Genomic DNA, 18,713 nt, shown 5'->3' with positions numbered 1-18,713 from the left:
TTCCCATCAGTGCCGGGAGCCCTCGTGCAGGCCTTGGTCACCTTGCAGCGGGAGCACAGCAACGCAGTCCAGGGGGACGCAACGCTCGGTGTCCTGAGGAAACACCAGCTGCTGCAGAAACGCTGCAGCCATCCAGGCTACCACGAACACACCAGGCATGCTCACTTCTCGGGGTGCTGTGTGCGAAATGGAGTTACGTTAGCCTGTGCTCATGGAGGAGTTGATGCATCGTCACTGCAGGTTAGTGCCAGCTGTAGCTAAGCCGGCTTTTTCCCCTGCAGGACACACACATCAATTTGTGGGCGTGGATTAACAGAGAAAGAAAAGGGTAAAAACAGGCTACTTACATCTATGCGCACCACCAGGTAAGCTGCTTTCCTCCAAACTGTGAACGGGGTTGTGGAGGACCAGATTTTAAAAGATCTGTAGTTGAAAAGCGGCATTTCAGAAAAAGCATCATTTCATCAGTTTTTCTTAAAGGACCTCTGCAGCTGTTAGCGTATCTGCTTTCACTTAACCAGGCAAGATCAAGAGGTCAGCCTAATGCCTGTTATTATTTAAAACCTTTCTGCAATTAACGACATATGATAAATTAACTATAGGCCACCAAACCAATGAAAACAATTTCCAGAAAAACATTAGCATGAACAGAAGTCAATTAAATTATACCGGAGGAACACAGGAACTGCTGTACTGCACACTAAGTGTTTAATGAACAATCAATTATTTTAACGCATGATCACTTTTTATTTCTTATTTCCATCCATAACACCACTGTAAAAGCTTCTGAAAGTTGAAATAAATTACTCTCACTGTTTACTCCTACTAATTTTACCATTATTTTACTGCTACAGTGATTTATACTGGTTTAGGATATACAATTTTCCTTCAGGGTAGTGGTGCTTGTTTGCTCACAGGTACTCTAGCTGATGGCATAAGAAACAATTTTCCTAATGCCTCCAGATTTTTTTGAATGAAAAATATTTTTGTTGCCTGAGTTGACACAACCGCACTGTGTACGCAGCCGGGATTAGGAACCCAGTTTAAGTCTGCGGATTGCACTTGGGGAACCAAGTGCCTAGAAGTGAGGCATTGCGGTACTTGGTAGCTACCTCAACTTGCCGGGCAGGGTCATACCTCAACTGTTACACCATGCTGGACTCATGGTGCTCTGATCCATGTGGGTTTATCTAATAAAAACGATACCCTAGCAAGAAGTCACATGTCACCTCTCTCTTTTTGATGCCAGTACTAGGGGATTTGGTGGTTGTTGTGGAGAAAAAAAGCTTTACAAATCACAAAGCCATGCAGGCGAAGAACGAGACTGTAATGTTGCAGTTTATGAGATTTCTCTGGCTCCAGAACAGTAACAGAGAGGTCCCAGCTCCTCAGCTAACGCACGCTCCTTAGTGCGGCTAACCGCCCACTTGCGCCAGGATGTGGCCCACAAGCCTGCGTGGGACTTGTCCACAGCTGGTTTAATCAGCATCAATAACCTTCTCCCACTGCAGTCCAAGAGCTGCCTAGTCACTCGTCTCTGATTAAGAAACAGTGACTCACTTTCTGATCTGACTCTTTCCTGGTGCTTTTGTCTGCAGAATAATTTGAATTAAATATTTATGAAGAATTCTGCAGAGTCAAAAGTTACTATAAATGACCAAATAAATTGGAAAATGTATGCAGCTTAGTAAAGACACCTTGGTGCTGTAGTTATATAAAGTCATGTAGTCCTACTGACAAAGGGGCGTTCTTAAAGCATAAATTGATTTAATTCCGTATATTCGTGAGGATAGTCAGTAGTTCAGTTAAATGGTCATTGTATTCCCTGGCTTTCCAGTAAGTTAGAGCTGCTCCCAGTTCAAAGATCAAGAGGTGCATTCTGCTGTGATGTGTGACAAAGAATCATTTTCTCCTGGAATCCAAACTTACATTTGATTTGACTCCTAAAAAAGCCCACTGGTGGGTGTTGTTTTACAAAGAGATGACTGACAAAGATTTCACATCTGGGATGCACACATGCATAGCTTGGTGACAGATTTCCAAATGAGGCTATTACTAACTACCTGCAAACTTCAAAATTCAAAAACTGATTTTTGTTTTGTTCTCTTTTTGTCCCATTTTTACTTCCGGATTAAGACATAAGCATTTGCATTCTCATATGCTTTATTTGCAAAGATACAATAATTTTTTTGCCCCCATCAAAGACCGTAGTCCCGTTTTCCGTTTTACTTCATTGCTAGGATTCCAGATAATCTGTTATCTTATGGGTTTCCAGGGTCTTTGGAGAAACGGTTCATCCTTCTGATATGCAACATCAGCTCTCCCTGCTGCCATGGCTTCTAGATGTACCTTGTGCTTTCCTTTTGGGACTATTTGGGGGAATGGCTTTTCCATTCCTCCAATGGAAAGGGACTATTGAGACTTCTACTTTATATGAGGCATAAGTGAGAGCATTCAAAATCCTCCCAAAGGACAATTAAGCTTTTTTCAACTATTTTGAAACAGTTTAGGAAAAAAAAAAAAGGAGGTCCTTCTAGTTCTTGTATTGTCCACCCTGGAGAAAAATGAAGTGTGAAAGACACGTTATGCATAAACAAGGAGTATTTTAATTATATGCGCATTTTAAATTGATACCATGTTTTGGAGCAGTACTGCTGTGAAGAACGTGAATGTTCCTATAGTAAGGGAGCAAATCAGGACCAAATTTCAAACTACTCAGGTATTCATTTTTCTTTGTAGATTAATTTAATTTTGCTGCAAAATTTTATTAGAAAAGATCTAAGTGTCTTCATTTTTATGATGGACAGAAATTCAGTAACACTCAACGACCATAAAGTTCCTGTATGAAGATGAAATCAAATGAGAGAATTGATGTCATTGTGGATATCCAATAGCTGATACAGAATCAGCTCTGCTTCCCTACTCATTTTCAACAAAATATGCAATACATTCAGACGTTTTCCAGAAACAGAATGCGATGAAGCCACAATTCCACATTTAAGACAATTGCGCAGTTACAAAATTTAGAAGGTGAATGTGGAGAATTAGAATTTTTTTAACTATATCTTCAGACTATGGGTCTATATTCTCACAAATATGCAGATTCAGTCATGACAAGACAGAAGCAACAAGGGGATCTGTTTTGTTATCGTGACCTTTCCTAGGGATCTGATCTGGGTATACAATAGAGTTAGTTGGTTGTTGGGTCTCATTATCAGAGATTCAGTAATTTTTGGCCATTTTCTTAAGATGAATGAAGAAACTATGGTCCCTGGTGATTATTTGCCTTCAAAAGTGGCCAAAATGATCAGTGATGAGTTAAAGTACAGTGTGATATATGAGTTTTTAAGGAGTTCTTTCTATTCTATGAATTTGCCAGTTTCTTTTCCTGCAGCATCTCACCCTGATACTGGGGTAACCAACCAAAAAACTATCTTCAGCTGGGGGCAACCCGTGAAACGAGTGGTGTGTTCCCCGTCCAGGGGCTGTGCTCCGCAGCCAGCGCAAGGCTGCGCCGCCGGGGTTAGGGCTCAGCGCGAGCGCAGTGGCTGCGTGCCGCGGGGCGAGCGCTCGCAGAGCCCTGCACTTAGCCGGGCGCCGCGTCCCCAAAGAGCCCCAGCCAGCTGCCCGCCGCGCTGGCACCTGCAGTCCCCGTTGCCGTCCAGCCTCACGGGGCCACCTGCAAGTGTCCTACTGCACAGCCCAGCCAGGAAAGTTGGCCACCCTCATTTGGTAAGAGCAAGCACAAGTCTGGAGCCATTATATCCAACCAGTAAGTATTTTTATAAGAAGTAGTTTTTATTTCATTAAGGGCTGGATTTGTCCTGAATAAGCATGCATGGGTTTCTCTTCTCCCATAATTTGAAAATAAGTCCAAAGTAAGATGCCAGGTGTATGGCAGTGGCTCCTCTCCAGCTGTTGAGTTTTGTTCCTGCTGATGTGTCTTAGATCTTGTTTTTCTTATGATTGACACTAGGGTAAAAACTGCTTTGTAGTACAGTGCCTTTATTAACCAGATTATTCATGCTAGTTTTATTTATGCTGAAGTGGAAGGAAGTGTTCTGCTTCAGCTGCAGAGGGTCAGCAGAAGAGCCTGATGTCGCAGCTGGCCAGGACTGCCTACTTCATATGTGCGCAATTTAAAGGCGGGGTAGTGAAAGCCAAAAAGTTTGGCTGGCAGTTCTAAGAAAAAAGGCACCATGAAAAATCCTTACGTACACGTGTGTTCACTTTCATTAAAATTAATATAAGGCAAGGGAGGTATATGACTACATTCATTAATATTAATGGCAATGGAGGGTTAGGTAGATATCTTAGCTTCCCTATAAATATTACATAGAGCATCTTCTTTAACTTCCCTGAAGAACCCATGTAAAATGCAAGCAAGACGACACTGATACTGCTCTCAGACAAATGTGAAGGACGGGACTGTTTTAGCTTGCTAAAGCTGTCTGTTTTTTTCCCCAACATTACATCAATAAAATTCCCATTTGCCTGATGTAAAGCGTTCATTTCCTCGTGGGCTGTTGCCAATTATGGGAAAGAACTGATCAATAAAGCAAAATGATGGGCTTCATGAATGTTAAAAAGTCATACATAATTTACAGACTACGCTTAATTCCAGCATCCTGGAAATGAGACTGCTATAAAACCGTATAACTCTCATGTACTGCAGATACCAGGAAAAACAAGTCAAATTACTGCGTTTGGTTAAGGTATAGAAAGTATTGTCCTGATATTTTTAAAGCAATCAGGAGATACGGACGTGGACAAAGATTTATGACTGTGATTATCTTTTTGCTTGCTGACGTAAATTAGCCTTCTGGGAAACCTAAGTTATTTCTCAATATGCTCTTAATGGTCTGAGTCAGAACTGCGGATGATCTCTCTCCTACAGAGGATTTATAGTAAAAACAAAGGTGAGAGCTTCTGTTGCAAAGGACAATGGAAGTGGGAACAGAAATATTTCATGCGAGTGAGCTCATCCTCCGGCGTGTCGCAGGTGCTACTGCTAAGCAAACATGACTCTAGCCGTGCAAGCGGAGCGTTTACTTTTCCAGCTGGATCAGGCTGATGATTATTCCAATCATTGACATTATCTCTGCAAACAGGGAATTATGCCTCACACTGGCAACCTAGGATTTTGCCAAGGTAATGGATGTGTCTTTTGCATGAGCTCATCTGTACGTTACCGGCCCCATGTCAAGGGGATTGAATGACTGATGTGCTTCCACATCTCTTTTTTCTGATTGATATGCTTATCCTTCCAACTTTGCCCAGGGTCACACTTCACACAAGCCAGCACTGCAGCAGATACTAATTAGAACAAGGTTAGCAACTTCAGCAATCAGGACAACGACAGGAAAGTGGGGAGCCATAAAGCCTGAACAGTCTTGTACTCTACAGAAATCATTTCTATTATGCAGATGGTAGACCAAGAGATTTCCCCACTATTTCTGTTTCTTCGTGCTGTAACAATTCTGTGTATAAGTATGGCAAGTACTGCTGCAGCTGTGCCTGTGCAAATGGATTTATAAGACCACCACTAAATGAACTGAATAAATAAGAAAGCCTACAGAAAGTGTTCAGATATTCTTATCGTTTTACCAGTGGACATCTGTCCTTATGGCAAACATCCTGGATAGTTTGCACAGTATATAGCGCTGGCACAAAAGGAATAGCAAAGATAATAATCAGATGCCAAAGCAGAATGACAAAGCAGCACAGGGCAGCTGGGCAGTTTGCAAAGACCACGTGTGATTTATGACCTAGATGGTGCTGTCGTTTCCCTCCCAAGAGCAAACTTCTTCAGAAATGGTGCCAGGATACTTTCACAAAGCGGTTCTCTTCCACTGAATTGTCACAAATAGGCTAGAAAAGACAAATTAACTTCAGATTTTCAGGTTTTGGCTTGAAACAGACAATATGAGAGCCTCCACTCTCATTCATCGGTGTAACAAGGCTGTCTCGGGCTTTGATGCAGGAGAGCCCTCAGGCCAGCAACTCGCAGCACTTGCTCTTTTCTTCCTAGGTGGCTCCCTCAAACGCTGGTGAAGGTGCACTGCCTGCACACCAAGTAGCTTCCCTCCTACTGTGTACAAAGCTTTTATATTGAATAGACAGTAAGCATATCATGAATATTCACCCATCAGAGAGGGTGCTCCCGATGACGGTTACTAGAGTTTAACAAATAATCACTTGTGTTTATGAATGCTGGGCTCTCATTAACTGCCTTCGGATGTGCCCTTTGCCAGTCAGATGTCCCCGCCATGCTCCTCGTGTTTGCTCCACACCTTGCAGAGACTTCCCTATGCTATAGCAAGAAAGGATCCTGCGCTGCAAGTGAAGATCAAGCATGGGGCTTCTTACATTGTGCACGGACACTTTATTTGCAGTGATGCCCAGGGGTAGTGCCATGTATATCTTCAAATTGAATTAACTCTTCTGATTTATGCAATAACTTAATGAGATCTGTTCGGTAGCATATCATTTTATTGACTGCTCTTGCATTTATTTTTGTGTGAAGAAACTGTTTGGACAATTAATACTTTTGCTTGGGCTCTTGATACATTTTCATGCACTTAGATAGCAAGCTTCCATCCAGGTCCCAGCAGAATGTACTGCATATCTCAAAAGTCAGCCCTAAGGGGAATTGTGAGGAATACCCCTCTCTAGATTTTTTCTTTTGCTGAATCATTTATTGCCACCTATTTCTCAGATTAAAAAAAAAAAATAGAGACACGGTCTCCCCGCCACCTCCTACAGACTCCTTCAAACTGAGCACTACATCTTCTCTTGTTCTGCTGAATTATGCTACTATGAAATAAACATGTGGTCCACACTCCTGTCAAATATTCCCTGACAGCATTCACCCGATCTGCTAGAGGGCTGTGAAGATAACGCTGCCACGTTACCTGAGTCTTTGTGTAGTACACCGCGTGCTTCCCGTGTTAGAACTGGACCCTGCCACAGCACTGCATGGTGCCAGAAGAGAAAATGAGTCCAAAAAAAAAAAAAATCTCACTGGCCACAGTAATTGTTACTCTTCTGCCATAATTTCTCCCTATCCCTGTCTTGTTTTGAGCCAGGAATCCTGCCGCAGCAGTTGCGAGCTGACTGACCCTCCGAGGAGCAGCTGGGAGCTGGGTTTGCTGCCTCCTTGCCCCGAAGGCTCACACAGAAAGTGCCCCGGCCGCAGCGAGCGGACAGAGCCAGCGGGCTCCCAGGCGGGACGTCCTGAGCTGACCCCTGCTACTGCCCGGCCAGAGAGAGTCGGGAAGAGGAAAGAAGGCTCTGATCTTTTGTTTGCTACTGAGTCGCAAAATCAGAAAAATCAGTGACTGTAAAACGGTTCAGTCACTTCTACCTTCCAAAAATGTTCCAGTTATACTGTCACATACCGAGAGCAGAGAATATAAATCATCCTACGTTAAAAAAAAATAAAAAAACTTTCTTCAACTAATTTTCTGTAAGCATTTTTATAAGACACTAAAAATTGTACCACGCCTCAGAGACAGGCAAAGAAAATATTACAGGAAAAGTAGTTCTCATTCCTGTTGGGAGAGAGAAAGCAAAAGTTAGGGAATGAAATCGGGGAACTTCTCAAGACAATGGGAGATGTGCCATGGATTTGAGAGAGAGAGTTTCTCTTAAGGTTTTTAATCCAGCATTAAGCTAATCCAGCACATCCTTTTCGTAGTGTAAGTGTAGTTTTACTGAGGCTCGGTACTCTGTAAGACTGTGTAACTCTGTCTGAACAGTACCTGGAAAAGGTAGAAAAGGACACAGGTGTATTTTAGACGTTTGCAGCTTGACAGAGCAGAGAATAGGGTTGCGCAAGCAGGCAGGCATCTGATTGCCATTTTGCAGAAGACCCTGGGAGTTTCAAGATGATACAAATTAAATAGGCATGGAAGGGATTATGAAATAGGATTACAGGGCAGAAACATTTTCTGCACAGAGAGGAACAAATCTGAAACAAAATTGGGGCAAAAGGCACGTTAACAGAACAGCAGCAGAGCCCGGCGGCAGCGCTGGGAGGACCGTGTCAGTGGCCTGAAATACAGTGTTAAAACCCTACCTCCTGGAGTTCAAAAGCAAACCTTTCCTTGACTTCAGGGCTTCCTCTCACAGCCAGGTTCAGCAAGAAGCAAAGCCGGCTTGGTGCAAGTCATCCTCAAGACAGAGAAACTGAGTGTCATACTTTGACCAGGGCTGGCTACAACCACCGCCAGCGAGACTGCGCTGTGCTCGTGCTCACACCAACACAAAAGACGGCAGGATCTGAACCCGTATGACTGTACACCAGGCTCCTCTAACCCCCTCCACGGTGTAAGCGGCACCCCCCGAAATTCAGTTGCACTCTGTCTCTGATATCAAGATGAATTTGGCCTTTAGTGTTTGAGGGAGACTGTGGCTATACTGGCATTATAAACAGTCAGTGCTGGCTGGTGAAATTCCTTTATCTGTCTGATTTATTTTCAGACATTTGGCTGGCAATATAATGGCAGGGAAGCAAATACAGCTGCCCTTTTTTAATACAGAAGCTGTTTGCTCATCGTGCTGTCTGAACTCAAGGCTGTCGCAATCATTATGAAACTATTGTGTTCTTTGACTTGCATAAAACAGAGAAGTTCATCACGCAGCCTTCAGGACAGTTGGCCAATCTGATTAAAAACGCTCATACTCATATGGTGGCTGGTGGGAGGGTTAGGAAAGAAACCACCGTGGCAGGTTGACAGCTCACAGAGTGGCAGTAAGTGCTCTGCTAACAAGCCATGAAGGCACCCACTGATTAAAAAGAGTGGTGAGTAGAACAGATTATTCTTGCTCTCACTTAACAAATTGATGATCTTTCCAACGACATGATAGTGGGGGGGGGGGGGGCGGTTAGTAGCTTAAATCTTCCAAGATAGCATCTTCTATAAAAAATACTAATAGTTACAGGTATATTTCCACCAGCAGTCTGGAGCATTTGGGAAGTTCCAGGGCAAGTTTAAGAAAATTTTTTATAGTTTGATATCAGCTGCTCAAAATAGCCATGTCTAATAGGAGATTTTAAAAGTGGAGGAGAAGGTGTGAGGGAAATGTAACACAGGATTAGCTGTAATAGTTTAATAAAATCTTTAGGGATGAAAGAGATAAAGGTACCTTTAACAGTAGGGTGCTGTGAGGGCAGAATTTCAGGATACAGTTTATTCTGCACTACTGTTCCTATAGCCACAAAACATACATCACTCACAGACGTAATGGTGAAATTCCAGTACTCTCCAGTTGTGTTGCCTCCACAGGATAAAAATGATGATTCCTCCCTTTATGAAATAGCAACCACAGCAACAAAACTTCACAACAAAACCTGCAATGGTTAACAATGCAAAGCTGTTACAGAATAAAGATGCAGCCAAGAAAGATACAGGCAATAAAGATACAGCCAATGTAAATGGCACATCACGTAGGAAAGCCTCTGCTTCTCAAGGGAAGACAAGTTGAAAACTGATGCCAAATTTCTCATCATGATTCGAACAAAATGTCTCAAAAAGCAAGCTTGTACGAGAGAAGTTTCATCATCGTGATGTCCATTTTCTATCGGAAAGACTTCCATATTTCTGCAAGTAGTAGAAATCAGTGAACATAATTCAGCTGTTGCTCCAGGACAAAGATCGAGTTTGTGCTCCTCTGAGCGCTAAGGAGCTGTGCTTCATCATCAGGAAGCTGCTGCTTTAAGGCTTTTTTTTAAGCAAGGATGCTTCCTATTTATTTGAAGTAGCAGGGCCCCTGCAGGGTGACATATACCTTCTGCGCTCTCAGAGTTGTGGAGACTGCTAAATCTCTGGATGTAACAGCAATGCCTTTCAGTCACAGAAGCCGCCTTCTGTGATCAGTTATTTTTAAAGATGCTCAGAGTTCACGCATGATGAAAATACCAGTTTAAACCTCAGCTAAAACTTACTCAAGACAGCCAATACCCAAAGGAACCCTGGAAAGCAGCTGGATCTTGTCCAAGACACCATTTTTTGCTAAATGTATTCATTTTACTGGCTATTATTCTGTCTCAAGCAAGTCCTGGACAGTGTTTTCAGCCTGGTTTCCTGAAGAGTTAAGGCTTCAAATCTTTTGAAACTCTATTTTGAGCTTTTATTCTTAGTACGCAAGAAAGAGAACAGATCCAGTGACAGAAAGCCATATGGACTGTCCATACTAGCCAAAACTGATAGTTATTCGCTGTTGTTATAACTGTCATTGGTTGAGAGGAAAACTTCTTTCGGAGTTTGTGCTTCGTTAGGCACCGGACAGCTCTCTCCTTAGTTTCTCTCCGAAGTGGATTTTTCGATGTCTAAAAAGGCGTGAGTTGTGGCTGAAGCCTGAATGTCTGCGCTGGTATCTTCAACAGACAGGTTCTTGGGCCCTAACAAGGTGGGAGTTTCTGCTGCAGCCTTATTACAAGTCAGTACAAAAGAATCAACTTCAAGGCATAAATCTGTAGAGAAGAAAGCTTCTTTCATTCGCAGGATCGTGGAGCAACTTGGTTTACTCTGTGTTTCTGAAACTTTGTCATTGCTTTTTGTCACAGCTGTGCAGAAGGTTAGTGCTAACATGGGAAATCGACTGCTTTAGGAAAGAAACGGTGTTGTGCAGACATGAAGCAAATGCACAAAGTAAACAAAATGACAAAAAGGCACTCGCCTACCAGTTCCTCTAAGTTATCAGAGCAACAATACCTGTGAGAAAGCACATCTCACCAATCTCTGATCAGAGCATACTTCTTGAGTCAGCTTAAGTCAGCTAGCTTTCTTTTGTTCATTTGTTCTCCTCTCTGGGAGGATATGAAAACACCGGGAAAGAGCACTAACATCCTTACATATGTCTACCAACCCTTCCTTGTCCTCAGGGCATCCAAATAGTTGTAATAAAAGTCTGCAGCATGTATGAAAGATTAGATACTATTACAGTTTGAGAGAAAGTGCATGTGCTGAAAGTGCTGGCCTGAAGCCATGAAACAATATTGCTGCTGTGCCTCCACTGGCTTCCAGGTATCTCACTAGAAATGACATTTGCGCTTCCAGAGCAACCGTAAAATACTGAGAAGGAAAGAATCAGTTTCATCACTACATGCAAATACCACGTCAGTGCATTTACAAGTGGGTTGAGGAGCATTGTGGTGACAGCCACGGTCACAGTCATCAGGAGGGGCAATCTGTGTGACGCAACTGCGTGTTATCCCTCGTGTCGACAGTCTATATGGCTTTCCATCACTGCAGCTGCTCTCTTCTTCATCCACCAGGAAGACATGCTTGAAGAATGATCTCATTTCAATTATTTTGAGCTATTCGCAAAACAAACATCTTGGTAGGTTTTGGTTTAGGAGCTAATTCAATTTTTGCATTAAGGACCAATGTTGATTACATAATGACGTTTCAAGAGACAGCATTCTGCTAATGTCGTAGAGTTTGTACTCACTGAGACCAAACTTCTTTGAGGAAGAATGCCAATTTTCATTTGATTTTTGAATTCTGGTCTTTGAAATTGGATCCCTGTATTTGCACTGGATAAGTAGTTGTGATTTCCTTCCCTTTGCTATTGCATAACAGTGAGCAGACAGGTATTTCTTTTAATGGTCGCTTTAGAGAAACAATGCCGTAGAAAGTCTAAGAGGATAAAGGTAATTACCGACAAAGTATGACAAGGGTGGAGCTTGATGATGATTGTGAAAATCAAGTTATCATACACTAAGTAGAAGCTAGGCTTAATTTCCTGGCACGGTCATATGATACGGTCACAATTTTTTTTTTTACCCTGCCACATGGCTCCAGTGATCACAACTACAGATATATTGTAGTTTGTTTATCCACCTTCACAAGATACAGAGTCATGGCAGGAGACACAAACCTCTTCTGCTATACGTGGCAACTGCTGAGTATACAGCCACCGCAGCACGCCTCTCTTCACAGTAACGTAGCATCATCCTGTGGATCGCTCTCTGTTTTGCAAGAGAGCCAGTCCGGTCTCCCCTTCCTGTCCCCACTGTGATAAAGGAGATGTGAATTCGGAGATTTACCTTTTTTCAGGGATATTATTATATCAGAAGAAATAATGTTCGGTATGAAACCCAGGTGGAGGATTACTTAAGCACGTGGAAATATCAATATTGCAGATTAGAGACAGTGCAGAACTGGGGCTCTCGTGTAGGCTCCCTGCTGGCTTTTGGAAACTGTTGCTCTACATGCACAGCGCTACCCCGCTGAGCACAGCTGAAACGGCCACCAGGGCAATGGCAGCGGCTGCTGCAGGAGAGACAGCTCAGGCGGCAGCTCCTGGATACGGTGACTCTTCCACGTCGCAAGAGTGAAACTGGAAGAAAGTGCGTGCGAGAGCTGGAGAGAGCTGGGCCTCTTCAGCGGGCTGCTCCTGAGCTCCCACAAATCAGCCTGGTCCCGTGATTTTTGCCTTTCATCTCAGGCCTCCTCAGGAAGCTCCCATGCGAAGCTAAGAAGGTGCTATGCCGATCAAGAGAGAGCCTGTGAATATGCTTTTCTCTTAATTGCTACTGTCCTCAGGCCTTCAGATGCTCGGTACGATCTAAAGTAACAAAAGGAAGTGGGTTTAGCTGTCTATATTAACGAAAAGAAAAACCTATTGGAAATCTTAAGTAGCGCTTTATTATTAAGCAAGGCTATTCTGGGAATGAGAATATTAAAGGACAAATAGACTAGCACAGGGTATAACAAATGATAGTGATAATAGCAAACAGTTGCAGAAAGCCCAGGAACAAAACCCCAGGTTCTTTCACTCCATCCCTTTAAACTTTCTGCTGGAGCAGGATTAAATCTGTTGTTCGCTCCAGAGTACATACTTCAGTGGGAGGTTTTTTGTGGCAGAACACGTACGGTGGGAAAAGGCTGTGTAGGATAGTATCGAACCCCAGATTTCGATAATGGCCTCTGGAGGAGAATGGCCCCTTGCTGGGCTCGAATTCAGACGAGCGTCTGGCCTGACTTACCGAGCCAGCCCGGGGCCCAGCTGCAGGGGCCCAGCGGCCGCCGGCCCGCGAGGTGATGCTGTGATTCACCCCGGCGACGGCGGCGACGGCGAGGGAGCAGCGGCGGGGAGGCTGGTCCAGGTCCTGCCCGCTCCTGGTGGCCAGTTGCCATAGCGACAAGGCGGCTCACTCATGGCAGACGAAAAGATGACCTCGTGCTGGGCTGACACGCGGCAACTCGCTTTTCCTGCCAGCTTAAGCGCCGGTGACACCTCGCGCGGGACCGGCGAGCGCGGGAGCAGCTGTAACCTCCTCAGAAGTCACAGCACGCTCCAGGGCTCCCAGCTGCTGCCTGTCGTCGACTTTGCATTTCTGCACGCAGATGAAGGAAGAATGATAATGCGTACCAAAAGAGTTCGTTTTCCCATTCCTCCACATTAATTCCTTGCCTCCTGAAATTCAGTTAAAACAGAGAAAGAAAGAGTATACTGGCAAAGAGAAAACAGAGTTTTTCTCACAGTAAATACTACAGATTTTACACTACAAATAGGGAAAAATAGCTCCCATATCTCTCCCAGAAAGGCACTGAAGAGACTGCTCCTTTCTGATATTTGTTTTTAAAGCCTTTTATGGTGCTAACTCTTCAGCGATGGACGTTTGAAATTTTCATGTTTTATTTTTAGTGTTTTTGTTATTGTATTTTTAAGTATTGTGAATGCCATGAAAACCATCACCTGCAGAGGAGATTCACATCGAGTCTTTCAGTGCAGAACTGTCAAATTCTGTATCTGTGCAACTGGGACGTCACTGCACGTACAACACTGTCAGTGCAAACGAACGGCCGATGGAAATCGATAGAGCCACCTTCCTCAAATCCCACTCTTCCAGTCCCACGTGAAAGTCAATAAAATCACTCTGGGTATCTGGTTTGATGGTAAGCACATAATATTTTGCTACTGGGCACTGTGGGCTACACTTCCTCCTACTGCCTCCATCCTCCCCCTTGGCACCCCGATCTCTCACATCCGAGCTCTTCCCGCCAGAGGGTTGAACCTGGAGCGCCTCCCCTGTTCGTTAGCAGCTCTAATGAACCACGAGCTCCTGGCAGGGATTTAATGCCCACGGACACAGTACAGAAATGGGAGTGCGCTGTCACTGTGCTACAGGCAAGGGACAGAAATTAGAGAAATACACAGATAACAAGATTGCACATATTTTCCTGTCAGACTGTCAGATACAGCAGTGTGGAGACAACAGTGTTTGAGGGAAAGGTTTCAAAATGAACATCCATCAGTTACCAATAAAAAAAGAGGCAAAATTTCAGGAAATGTTTTCCCTTGAAGAACGAAAATGCAATCTGGGACCCGATCCTTCCCATTCAGACCAGCGTCAGGTACTTTGGGGAAAATCCTTAGTAGTGGCTTTTAAATCCATTTTTCCTTTTCCTGACTTTTTTTCCTAACCAGGAGTTATCTGTGGTTCTATTAGAACATCCGTGTCGCTTCAGTCTGCAAGCAAAGATCCCTACTATACGCATATTTTCTTGCCCCGTTATTGGTCCTTCATGATTGAGAGAACCAATATGTCCTGCTGCTTCTAGCAGATGTGCAGTCTTTAAATAGCCTCGTCTGTAAAAGCGAAGATTTCTCTCCGAAACCGTTTCTCAAAGGCTTTCTTCCACAGAGCCAGTGCCTCTCAGAATACTGCATGAGGACTGAGATAGATCACTTCACGTCACCCAGGAATAAACCTCAGCTTTGTCACTGTCTTATTCATATTTGATAGCATGAATTGCAAGCGGGCTTGTATTTGCATGTTAGATTAATTAGATGCTGTCTTCCTGGCATTGCCTGAAAAACTTTATGATGTGTCAAATTAAAATCTGCACAGATTTCTTTCATGCTCAAGATTTTTTGCAACGTATATTTAATTTTCATTTTACTGGAAATTAATTAATGCTGAGTACAGAATGGGCAGGTGACAAATGAGCTGCCTCATTAGACGGAAGGATGGCAAGCGGTGCAAAACACACATTTGTAGTGCAAGAATGCCAGTTCTACAGGTTACAAGCTGCACGCGCTGTGGCTGGATGTCAATATATAAGTGAAACCCCGCCGCTTAGGGCGCATGAAGTGGTGGCACTGGCCGGGTTAGCCTGCCGGCCCCGAGCGGGGGCTGTCATCTGAGCTGTCATTGTGAAGGAAATAGGGACATTAATGAGACACCTGTGGGACCGTTATACAAAGAGAGAAAGAACCGAACATTTTTTTTAATTACATTGTCTTTGGAGGGCCCTTGTCTCAGTCCTTCAGACAGGCTGGTCCCTGGTGAACCCCCGGCAGGAAGGGAAGGTGCCCGTCCTCATCAGCTCACCAGGTCTTCGTGGCACCAGGAGCACCAGCGAGGGTCCCTGGGGCCTGCCCAGAGGCTGCCAGAGCCCTGGCTGCTCCCTGAAACGCTCGGCATCTCTTGGTCATAGATTAAGCCTTAGCTATTTACCCTGCCTCCAAAAACATAAAAAAGAAAAAACAAAAGGAAATAGAAGAAAGCAGACAAAGCCCACGAGCTCAGTGGATGGCGTACATTTCAGCATTTCAAGAGAAAATACGGGATGAACCAACAGACTCTGCCAACATGACTTAATCTCTCTCCTGCCAGTGCTGCTCCTGTTTATAATTAGGACTAAATGCATTAAAAAAATAAAATGGGCTCTGCATTGCTGGAATTTCAGCTGTTTTCTGATGTCCTCTCATGTGTACTGGGAGAACTGCCTCTCACTATGTATCAGATTTTAATTGCAATCGGTACTGAAGTTAAAGCCCTGTAGATAAATATGTTAGCAGAAAGCATCCTCTCTAAGGAATTTTCAGCCTTGGAAACTACTCCTCTGCTTTTGGCCAGAGTTTATTCAGTTTGCTTACCTTCAAGGCATCCTGCAAGTTTGACTGATTTATCTGGACAATTCCTTAAAAACTGAGGTACACAGTGCCCAATTTTGCGATTGCAATGTTTTAATTCTCCAAGCCAGCACAAAATTACAGAAATGCACATGTGACTTTTGTAAAAAGATTTTTTTTTTTTTTTAGTACACACATGCCAAAGCACAATACAGAGGCTTACACTTCAGTCTCACCTCTGACCGCATCTCTGGCCCTTTCATTTGTAATAGTGAGCCCCACTGCTATGTTGCTATGCTTTATCAATTAATATTGAACTGAAGTCTGTGAAAAAATAGGATGCATTTGATACAGTCAGCAGCACAATTTGTTATTTCTGGGCTGTAAGGGCTACAAATCGGTAGGACAGGTAGTTTCCAAATGTACTTCTCTCCACATATCCTGAAGTTAGTCTGAATATTGACTTTTAAATCTGGCTTTAGTTTCTGCAGCAATACTGTACTATCAATACAATATTGCTGTGCCATGCCCTGGGCCCAAACTGAGAGCAGCCCTCTAATTTCCAGCCACAATATTCATGAGCACATCTGACTGAATACGTTAATATCTAATAACAGTTCACAGAAACACCGAAGCTCATTTGCACATCACTGCTGGGCTACGAAAATAGATGAAGAACCGAAAAAAAAAAACCAAAAACCCTCAAAATCCATATTTTCCCCTACAGTGAGCGAAAGCCACATCCCAGAGTTTAGCCATGCTAAATGAAATTGCATAATTTTAAGATTCTTTCCGTTCAGGTTTCATTGCCTTTTGTCCTAAAATCAAGAGAAATTATAATGAGATAAGAGATATATCGGAGCGACAGGTGGAAAGGAATCCCAAAAGGGAAGGGGGGAGGATAATTACAACTTTCTTTCAGCTCCGGAAAGGAGCGGTTTCCTAGGCAAAGCAAGACGAGCCTGTTTTGTAGACTATTACAGCCCAGTTTCTGCTGTGCTCTACCTATGCAAGTGAAGGGTGTTGCGCACGTGGAGTAGCAAAACGCGCAGCCCAAGCTCCGTCTGCAAAGGCTGCAGGTCGTCGCAAGGATCCCAGCAGGTGGCACTGCAACCTAGGGAAACCGGTTTTTTCCCTTGGGCTGGCAAGCTCCTCCCTGAGCTTGTAATTTTATACTGAACTTACAAGTGACTGAAATTTGAGACTACTTTATTTTTTGCGTTATTAGCATCGCTGCCTGCCTGCATATTTGCGCAGCAATAACATCTAATGGCCTTGTATGAAGATAAGTGGATTTTTTTTTTCTTTACTTAGCTTCGTACAGAGCTGCCCTGAGCGGTCTACAAGCCAAGCTAGCTGTGTGCTGAGGAAAAAAAAGAGGCCAAGGTTTCAGATAAAATCCTACCCTCTCTTGCCTTTATAACGTGTTTAACTCGCACGAAGGGGAAGAACAAAACACAGGCTGGCAGGGCAGAACACAGGATGAGGTAAGCTGTCAGAGGAAATGAGTCAGTGCCCGAAGGGAGAAGGGGTTCCTGAGAGACCAGGCAGTAAACACCAAATGCTGCCTTCTGACTGGCGCATCCTAACAAAAAGGAGATAACAATCGAGGCTGAACATCATGCAATACTGAAAACCTAGTGTCGGCATGGAATTTTTGTACGGAGTCATTTCAAGCGCTAGAAAGGGCTGTGTCGGTCTTGCAACATAAATTCCTCGAATCCTGTCTTTTTGCTAAATCTTTGTGTACTTCTCCGGACAGAGGAGTGCTTGAGCCTCCCAGATGTTATCACAACGTTGCATAAAAGCATTAAATCAAATTGACCAAACTAACACATAAAGTCTAGCTGATCCTGTCTTGATTTCCAGGCGTTTTCAGTCTGGAGTGGTTGAAATCAGGGTACTTCATGGACTACTTTTAAAGGATGTAAGGGGCCAGGAAAAGCCATTTTTTATACACCGAATGGCAACCTAGATATATGTTCATCTTAAAAGCGCTTGTGCTGCTGGTACAAAATTTTGGAACATCCACCAACTCAAAAAAAGCTGAAAAGTACTGCTATGAAGTTTACTGGGCAACGTTTAGGAGGGTCATAACAGACAGGCACGACTGCGAAAACAAAAGGAGATTAAAATCTGGGCCACCATACATCAGGTGAGGATATCTTGGATGGGTAGAGCAATCCCACACTGCATAACATAGTACCTCTGATGTTTCTTCGGACGGTCTCCGACCTCCTGTGCGCGTGCCCCAGGCTCCGAGGGGACGGAGCTGGCGGCAGGTCACTGCCGTACAGCACCAGCGCAGCGTGCCAGACCTCTCCCTGCCATGCCGTCGCATTGCCTTCAGAAAGTCAGTGCTAACACGACGGTGCTTGTGACCCTTCCTGCACAAAATTGCTGGGAAGACAAGGAAAAATAATGGCTATATTTTAGCTTTCGAGGACGGGTCCCATCATGTCAACAGATCTACGCAGAGGGACTCTCGTTATCTGCAAAGTCAGTATACGGAAAGGGAGGTTTCAGGCATACAGTCTCAACACTGAATATTCTCCTCTGCATAGGGTGTGAGTAATGTTTCATGCAACTCTTAAAAATCTGGTCTGCAACACTGTGCTCTGTAAACAAGCCCAAGCACTGCTATTACGAAGCAGAGGAGAATGTCAGGATTGTGGTCAGAGGGAAGAAATTTAACTGGCAACCACATGCCAGCTCGAGGAGCACTTCCAGCAGACCCTGGAAACCGAGCACAAGCAGCCTTTTCCCCAGCTGTACGTCGTCTTCCCGCTCTCCCTGAACCAGCGGGTCCGGGCAGAGCAACGGGGCGATCCTGCTCCTCG

General features: G+C 44.0%; 1 long non-coding RNA gene across 1 annotated transcript; it reads left to right on the top strand.

The window, feature by feature from the left end:
- The first annotated feature begins 8,669 nt into the window (after positions 1–8,669).
- Positions 8,670–17,691, top strand: LOC138064714 (uncharacterized). Its single transcript, XR_011137957.1, has 3 exons — positions 8,670–8,806; positions 9,291–13,910; positions 14,443–17,691. It is a non-coding gene; the product is annotated as an uncharacterized lncRNA (long non-coding RNA).
- Positions 17,692–18,713: the final 1,022 nt, after the last annotated feature.

The sequence above is a fragment of the Struthio camelus genome, chromosome Z (assembly GCF_040807025.1).
Source record: "Struthio camelus isolate bStrCam1 chromosome Z, bStrCam1.hap1, whole genome shotgun sequence".
NCBI lineage: Eukaryota > Metazoa > Chordata > Aves > Struthioniformes > Struthionidae > Struthio > Struthio camelus.
Note: the sequence above shows the minus strand (reverse complement) of the source record. Positions and strands in the feature narration are given on the sequence as shown.